This window comes from Podarcis liolepis (genome assembly GCF_965112155.1).
Source record: "Podarcis liolepis genome assembly, chromosome: 15".
Taxonomy (NCBI): domain Eukaryota; kingdom Metazoa; phylum Chordata; class Lepidosauria; order Squamata; family Lacertidae; genus Podarcis; species Podarcis liolepis.
Genome location: NC_139566.1, coordinates 6,029,000 through 6,038,287, shown reverse-complemented (window position 1 = coordinate 6,038,287; position 9,288 = coordinate 6,029,000). Strand labels below are relative to the sequence as shown.

The 9,288-nt window shown below is 47.2% G+C and overlaps 1 long non-coding RNA gene across 1 annotated transcript; it reads right to left on the bottom strand.

The window, feature by feature from the left end:
- Positions 1 to 5,689: 5,689 nt before the first annotated feature.
- On the bottom strand, positions 5,690 to 8,866 carry LOC310694337. The gene is made up of 2 exons (XR_014519597.1): positions 8,733 to 8,866; positions 5,690 to 6,454 (listed from the first exon to the last, which is right to left on the bottom strand). It is a non-coding gene; the product is annotated as an uncharacterized lncRNA (long non-coding RNA).
- Positions 8,867 to 9,288: the final 422 nt, after the last annotated feature.

The following is a 9,288-nucleotide window of genomic DNA, read 5'->3' as shown; positions in this document are numbered from 1 at the left end:
ACTCCTATCATCCCTGACCACTGGTCCTGTTAGCTAGGGATGATGGGAGTTGTAGTCCCAAAACATCTGGAGGGCCGAATTTGCCTATGCCTGTCCTAAGGGAAAGTGGGGCATTCTGGGATCAAATCAGAAACCAGGATGGCTTCTGTAAATCCAGGACTGTCCCTGAAAAACAGGGATACTTGGAAGGTCTGATCCTCTGATCTGTAGCCAGCCTCACACAACCAGCATACTTGAGTCTAATAAATGCCTCAAGGGGTTAATGTCATAGAGTAAGCTGTCCTGCCAGCCTTGGCTTCACTTCCCCTCACCTTGGGAGGAAATGGGAAACCAAGCCTTTTGTCATACTCACTCTATATGTGGGTTCAGTATGTGAGGAGGGCTTCATTTGTTGCTTCTGCTCAGCCGCATGGCTTTAACCAGCCGCTTTTGTTTCAGACGTGGATGGAATCTGAAACTAGGGCTTTTTGTATACCAATATTTTAGGGTCTTTTACCATTTTGTAACCAAGCTATGTTTTACTGTCTGGGCAGCTTTTTCTGACTGCTGTCTGGGTGTTCAGAACAGTGGCATAGCGTGGGGGGTGCAGGGGGGCCAGCCGCACCGGGCGCAACATCTGGGGGTTAGGGCTAGGGGGCGCAAATCCACGGGTTAGGGGGCGCAAATTACTTGCCTTGCCCCGGGTGCTGACAACCCACGCTACGCCACTGGTTCAGAAACCACTTCAATGTTCCCATGCTGGTGTGATAACTACTATAGAGACCTCCTCATCTGAAGGGAGCTAATTCAAATACTCATGATGTTCCCAGGCCTTGAGGTGATCACACATGTGGCCAGTTCCGAAGTCCAGTGGACCAATGACATCTGAGAACAAACTGCTAGTGGACATGTGCGACATTTTAGGGCTAGCTATGAAACTTGAAGAGGGACGTGGGTGGCGAGGTGGGTTAAACCACAGAGCCTAGGACTTGCCGATCAGAAGGTCGGCAGTTCGAATCCCCGCGATGGGGTGAGCTCCCGTTGATCGGTCCCTGCTCCTGCCAACCTAGCAGTTTGAAAGCACGTCAAAGTGCAAGTAGATAAATAGGTACCGCTCCGGCGGGAAGGTAAACGGTGTTTCCGTGTGCTGCTCTGGTTCGCCAGAAGTGGATTAGTCATGCTGGCCACATGACCCTGAAGCTGTACGCTGGCTCCCTCAGCCAATAAAGCGAGATGAGTGCCGCAACCCCAGAGTCGGTCACGACTGGACCTAATGGCCAGGGGTCCCTTTACCTTTACCTTAACAAGAGACTTGGCCGCAGGAAACTAACCCCATGCATCTGTTTAGGGAAGTTTTAAATATTTGATGTTTTATTCTATTTTCTAATCTGTTGGGTGCCCCCCAGAGTGTCTGGGGAAACCCAGCCGGATGGGCGGGGTATAAATAAATTATTATTGTTATTGTTATTGTTATTGTTTACCAGCTTAGTCTCCCAGCAGTCAAGAAGTCTTCAAAGGGGTGAGGAACGAGGGCCCTGACCATCTGATCTAGCTGGGGAAATTATTGTAGTAGAGTTTGGCTTGTTTTATAAATATTTCCTGCCATTGCAGTTTAGTGTAGTACCAGAAGGTTCATTTTTTCTGCATTAGCATTTGGTTGGATCTGACAAAACCTCTAGAACAGATTATTGTGAAATGTCTGCTCAGATTTCAATGCCTGCATTGGAGGCAGCTCAGAGAGAATTACATGATCACTGTAATTACCGTGATCACTGCAGATGGTGACAGAAGCCACAAAATTAAAAGACGCCTGCTTCTTGGGAGAAAAGCAATGACAAACCTAGACAGCATCTTAAAAAGCAGAGACATAACCTTGCCAACAAAGGTCTGTATAATTAAAGCTATGGTTTTCCCAGTAGTGATGTATGGAAGTGAGAGCTGGACCATAAAGAAGGCTGGTCGCCAAAGAATTGATGCTTTTGAATTCTGGTGCTGAAGGAGACTCTTGAGAGTCCCATGGAGTGCAAGAAGATCAAACCTCTCCATTCTGAAGGAAATCAGCCCTGAGTGCTCACTGGAAGGACAGATCCTGAAGCTGAGGCTCCAAGACTTTGGCCACCTCATGAGAAGAGAAGACTCCCTGGAAAAGACGCTGATGTTGGGAAAGATGGAGGGCACAAGGAGAAGGGGACGACAGAAGACGAGATGGTTGGACAGTGTTCTCGAAGCTACCGGCATGAGTTTGACCAAACTGCGGGAGGCAGTGGAAGACAGGAGTGCCTGGCGTGCTCTGGTCCATGGGGTCACGAAGAGTCGGACACAACTAAATGACTAAACAACAACAAATATATATAAATTAAATGGGAGTCCAGATGACTCTTCTAACTGCCAGCTTACCTTTTTACAAAACAAGGGCGGAAGCGTCATAGACTACTTCGTTGTGTCGGCCTCGCTTTTCAACTTGGCAAAAACAATTAATGCGCCGGTAGGAACAGAAAATGACCACTCCCTGTTTTCAGCGGCTACTTTAGCCTATTTCCTTGTCAATCCCTGGGTGTGACGAGAGTGAAACGGTCTCTGAACATGAACGATAAGATACACAGGATCCTGGAAGGTGTTCAAAGGATGAGATTGCAACACTATTTCATAAGCGATTTGTCCAATCCGCTGGTGGACTACATGCATATTACTACAGTTACCAGACCTCATCTGATCAATTCAAATGCTGCCAAGGGAATACAGGAGAACGAGAAAGTCTGGTTCTACGGGCAGTGCAGAAAAGCAAACAAGTGCCTGTTAAGGGCTATCAGGACTTTTCAAGGGGGGAACCCTTTGAAATTAACAAGATAAACATGAGTAGAGTCAGAGCAGTATAGAAGAAGTTCCTTAAGTTTCTTAAGTTCCTTTAGTGAGAAGACAGTGGCAGTAGCTGATGCTAGTGGTGTCTGAGCAAAGGGAGGATAAATTTTGGGAACTGGTGTCCTGGGGCATGAACAACACTACATCAACATTAGATGCCACCATAATGACGCAACGTTGGGTGGATCACTTTGTAAAACTACTTGGAGAGTAGGCCAGGCAGCCAGTAGTTGCTGAGATGACCAATGATTGGTGAAATTTACCATGAGGGCAAGCGGAATCCCCCATGGGAATAAAAACTCTTATCAAAAGTCTGAAATTAAATAAAGCATCAGGTGAGGACATGCTCCTTCCAGAACTTTTTAAGATACATATGGGTCGGTGGTAGCCCATCCTGGGTGGGCTTTTTACCCATGTAAATAACGCAGCAAAAAGTGCTAAAGTCCTAGTCTAGTCAAGTCAAGTCAAGTAGCATGGGATCAATTCCAATCTGTTACCTCCGAGGATGTGGACAGTCTGCTTGGACAAGTGAAACTGACCACCTGTCTCCTTGATCCTTGCCCATCCTGGCTCATAAAAGCAAGCCGGGAAAGGCTAGACGATGGGCTCTGCAGAGTGGTGAATGCTTCCCTCTGTGAGGGATCCTTCCCAGACCCACTTAAAGAGGCGGTCATTAAAACGCTTATTAAAAAACCATTTTTGGACCAGTCTCAAATCTTCCATTCTTGGGCAAGGTGGTTGCTGAACAACTCCAAGCACGCCTGGAGGATGTGGATCATTTGGATCCCTTCCAGCTGGGATTTGGGCCTCATTATGGGACTGAAACTGCCTTGGTCGCATTGGTCAGTGATCTCCAGCAGGCTAGGGACAAAGGTGAAAGCTGTTTCCTAGTTCTGCTGGAACTCTCAGTGGCCTACCATCGACCACGACATCCTTCTAGACTGTCTAGAGGGGCCAGGAGCTGGGGGCACTGTTAAACAGTGGTTCTGCTCCTTCCTCCTGGGCCGTGTCCAGAACGTGGTGGAGGGTGTGTGTTGGAAAATTCCATTCCACCTTTAGTTGCAGACATGGAACTGTTGCATGTCACATGTCTGTTTACATACCAGCACAGCTTGCTGGGAACTTCCATTGTGTGTATAGCTTCCACAAGCCTCACTCCTATTCTGTGTGCACAGTTTGATCTGCTGATATAGTGTGCCCTGGCTTTGAAGCCTGGTTCACTGATTTACATCGGATTAGAAACCGATGGGTCTTTGCAGTGGGATGGCTGGAAGGAGGCGACCCAGCTGGGGCTAGCCAGCTGGCCTTGCAACCCTCTGCATGCCGACAGGGGGGTGAGTGTTCAGACACCTGGGCTTTCACTTGTGGGGTGCCTCGGGGTTCCGTCCTCTCCCCCATGCTTTTTATCATCGATACGCAGCCACTGGGAGAGGTCATCTGGGGGTTTGGGCTGGGGGTTCATCAGTATGCAGATGATACCCAGCTCTACCTCTCTTTCAAATCAGGACCAGTGAATGCAGTGAATGTCCTGTGCGAGTGTCTGGAGGTGGTTGGAGGTTGGATGGCGGCTAACAGATTGAGGTTGAATCCTGACAAGACAGAAGAACTGTTTTGTGGGGACAGGGGGCAGGCGGATGTGGGGGACTTCCTGGTCCTGAATCGGGTAACTGTGCCCCTGAAGGACCAGGTCTCCAGCCTGGGAGTCATTTTGGACTCACAGCTGTCCATGGAGGCGCAGGTCCAGGGCAGCTGTCTACCAGCTCCATCTAGTATGCAGGCTGAGACCCTCCCTGCCCACGGACTGTCTCGCCAGAGTGGTACATGCTCTGGTTATCTCCCGCTTGGACTACTGCAATGCACTCTGCGTGGGGCTACCTTTGAAGGTGACTCAGAAACTGCAATGAATCCAGAATGCAGCAGCTAGACTGGTGACTGGGACCGGCCGCCGAAACCATATAACACCGGTCCTGAAAGACCTACATTGGCTCCCAGTACGTTTCCGAGCACAATTCAAAGTGTTGGTGCTGACCTTTAAAGCCCTAAAGGGCCTCAGCCCAGTATACCTGAAGGAGTGTCTCCATCCCCATCGTTCAGCCCAGACACTGAGGTCCAGCGCCGAGGGCCTTCTGGCGGTTCCCTCACTGCAAGAAGTGAGATTACAGGCAACCAGGCAGAGGGCCTTCTCAGTGATGGCGCCCTCCCTGTGGAATGCCCTCCCATCAGCTGTGTAGGAAATAAACAACTATCTGACTTTTAGAAGACATCTGAAGGCAGTCCTGTTTAGGGAAGTTTGTGATGTTTAATGTTTTATCATGCTTTTAATGTTCTGTTGGGAGCTGCCCAGAGTGGCTGGGGAAACTCAGCCAAATGGGCGGGGTATAATATATTGTTATTTCATCCAGGAGGATGAAAATTGAATATTACCAGACAAGGCATCCCTGTACTGGGATGTTTTTTTATGTTTGACATTTTATTATATTTTCATATGTGCTGAAAGTCACCCAGAGTAGCTTGGGAAACCCAGCCAGATAGATGGGGTATAAATATTATTGTTGTTAATTACTACTACTACTACTACTACTACTACTACTACTATTGCCTACCCCTGATCCCCAGAATGTATCTAGAAATGATTTTGGTAATCAACCAGTTGTCTTTAGCACAGGTTCCCTTGTCAAAGAGCAAGGACAGTTTACATGGTGCCCTGCAGAAGTTGTGGGATATCAACCCTCACCACCTCTGACCATTGGCCATCTTGGGTGGGACTGCTGTGAGGTGGACCCCAACCACATCCAGAGGCCCACCACTGAATACTCTTGTGATAGAAAATGAAGAGAAGTAGACAAAACCATTTTGCTCTATGAGATGCTGAAATTTTTATTGAGGATATAAAGGAAGGAGCCAGTGGAAATGGCCTGTTGCAGTTGAAAAACATGCAGCAGTAACAGAGATATGAAACATCTTGTTTCTTGGAAAGCTGATATACATCATCATGGATCGAGGCGACAACAAAAAAGCAGAGTTGGTTGCTATTATGCGATGAGCCTCCTTCAGCCAAGCGCTGCTGAAACACAATTTGGTAGAGAGTCCTAGCATAGCACCAAGGGCTGGGATACAAGACGCCAGGAAACAGGGGGAACCAAAGGAATAAAGTCCAAGCATGAAGCATTAAAAGAAGTGCGGAGACCTAACAAATCCCACTGGCTGAACAGTAGGGCCTCTGGGGGTCTCAGCAATTCTGACTACTGTGTCCATTCATTCAGCTGCGGGTCAGAATCCTGCCTCTTCTTCCCTGGATCATCCACGTTTCATCTGGACTTAACATGGCCACCTCTTACCAGGGTAGTAACATGGCCAGCGACCGGGGCCATAATACTGTGGGGGGCAGTACTGTGGATATTGCCAAGTGTAGCCGGGACGCCACTTGGAACCATAGCCGCCGCCATAACCATAACCATAGCCATAACCCCTAGGGTAGTAGCAGCTACGCTGGCGGGGTCGGTAGCAGTACGGATACTGATAGAAGGAGTCCAGGCCTTCCATTTCTGGGTCATAGAAGTCCTCCATCAAGATACCGTCATTCAGCAGAGACATCTTGAAGCTGGTTGGGAAAGATCTGAAACGAAGTTATTGCAGTATAATTTTGTTATTAACTTTTTCAAACATTTTCACAATCATCTTCGTACCAAACAGCTACATCGTTTCGTAAATTGACTTCCCACCCCTGATTTCCGCAGCGTTTTCACTCAAACCTTTTCTACTGTGTTCTATCTATTGCATGAAGTTTATTACAATTATGAGGTCTATTACCAAGAATAAGGTTTTTGGAAGAGCGGATATAATATGCAAAATTGGGTTAAAGCAGATGTAGGGAACCTCGGGGCAAGGAGTCGAATGCAGCCATTGAAGGTTCTCTATCTGCCCTCAGAACTCTTCCTATTATTATTATTATTATTATTATTATTATTATTATTATTATTAGATCAAACACCCCTCTTGGCAGCCATGCCTCTTCTCTGCATCCCTCACAAAGCCCTACATCACGTCCCAAACCATTTTTTGGTATGTGTGAAATGTGTCTTTCATCTTTGGTCATGCCTCTTGCATGCCTGGGTAGAGGACAGAGAGGGATTGTTTGAGTAGATACTAGACTACTGCATAAAGGTAATATTTGCACCTGTTGCTTCACCCACCTTTTCCTCTCCCCCCCCCCCTCTATCCACCCTGAGCTTCCAGCCCCCAGCCTCAATTTTCCCTCTGGTCCCAACCCACCACGGCCATGTGGCTTCCAAGAAGTTACCCAGAATGCAATGCACTATGTGTTAACTACTCTATTCCAAACTTAAAAATGGAAAGCGTAATGCTGGTGGTCAACAAAAGTGGTTTAAAGACTCTTTCAAGGCAAATCTAAAAAAATGTGGTATAAACACCAACAACTGGGAAACACTGGCCTGTGAGCGCTCCAGTTGGAGAACAGCCTTGACCAAAGGTGTCATGGGCTTTGAAGACACTCGAACTCAGGACGCAAGGGAGAAGCGTGCTCAGAGGAAGGCATGCTTGGCAAACCCTCAACTCCTGCTGGGAAACCAATGTCCCCACTGTGGAAGGACGTGTGGGTCCAGAATTGGCCTCCACAGTCCCTTACGGACTCACTGTTAAAACCGGGTTTATGGAAGACAGTCTTACTCAGCTACAAGGGATCACCAAGGAAGAAGAAGACACTATGTGTTACTTTCAGAGAAAGGGGTGGGCAGAGTGAAAATGGATATTAAAAAAAAAACCTGGTCCTATGTTCCAAACCTACATTTCTGTTATAGCTTTTTTTTTTAGCCTATTATCTTTTTTATATATATTAACCTTCTATATTTTATCTGTGTTCTTTCAATTAAACCCAGGAGAGCTGCTGTCATTCAGTGCTGCCACGACTTGAACTAGATGTACCTGCAGTCTGAATCTCAAGAGGGCAGCTCCCTATATTCCCCTAAAGGTAAAGGGACCCCTGACCATTAGGTCCAGTCATGGCCGACTCTGGGGTTGCAGCGCTCATCTCGCTTTATTGGCCAAGGGAGCTGGCATACAGCTTCCAGGTCATGTGGCCAGCAGGACTAAGCTGCTTCTGGCGAACCAGAGCAGCGCACAGAAACGCCATTTACCTTCCCGCCGGAGTGGTACCTATTTATCTACTTGCACTTTGATGTGCTTTCAAACTGCTAGGTAGGCAGGAGCACCCCTAGTGCGCTCCAAATCCACCAGAAGGTCCTCTTTAGGAAATGTTTGGTGCCAAGTTGAGTCCCCAAACATTATCAGTTACGCTAACTGGACAAAATAAAAAAATTCCTTCCAGTAGCACCTTAAAGACCAACTAAGTTAGTTCTTGGTATGAGCTTTCGTGTGCATGCACACTTCTTCAGATACACTGAAGCAGAAGTTGCCAGATCCTTCTATATAGTGAGAAGGTGGGGAGGGGTATTACTCAGAAGGGTGGTGGGAATGGGAGATTGGCAGATGGCTGAGATGAGCCTGTTGACGACTCTTAACGACTGCAATAGGTCTTACAGGAAAAGGCAAGGGGTGAGAAGGTGAAAAATGGCTTAGTCATGTATAATCTGTCCACTAACTGGACAGACTCTTTTCTCCAGAAGATGTCCCCCGGGGACATTCGACATCAGTGAGAAGCATCGGAAGACCAAACCGTAGCTCAACTGAAACACTCTTTATGACATTTCTCCTGAATTTTGCCCAGGGACAAACTCAGAAATTTCCCTCAACATTTCATTTTGAGTAAAAGTTGGGCATGGGGGGAGAGATCAAATCAGGTTAGTCTGATATTGAAGAACCTGCGGAGAAGAGAATCATTTGCAGAACCATTTGCCCATTAAAATGAAAGAAATTACCTGGTTTCCTACTGGATCCAAAGAGATGGTTTCAGAGGATCGGGTGCTTCTGGTGTAACCCATTGGGGGACAACCCTTTTTATACGGTTCGCTGGTGCGCATAGAGGAAATAATTATTGCACAATTCTGGGAGCCTAAAATTAACAGTCAGCTGTTTAATTGTCAGCTGTTTAATAGGCGCTCTCTAATTATTTTCACTTCCTTGTTTCACAAGATGTTTTTCATCCCACCATCGCTTCACCTGAGGGTGGTAGCAAGGGTGTGTGAAGATGAAGAGGCGGGGAGGAATAACTTAGGAAGGCTGACATTCTTTCTCCTATTAGGTGCGGGTTTCACTGAACCCAGTTAAGCTTACTTCCGAGCAGACATAATCTTAGAATAGTGCTGATAAAGGACTTTTTCCTGGAACCCCCATCCTGCGCTGGCTCTCTGGGAAGAGGCATATGGTGATCCCAGGAGTGTACGGCCCTAGCTAAACCAATTTGAGTAATTAACTTGGTACTTAGATATTTGGACCCCTAACTCCCCTCACCCACAGCCAGCATGGCCAAGACTC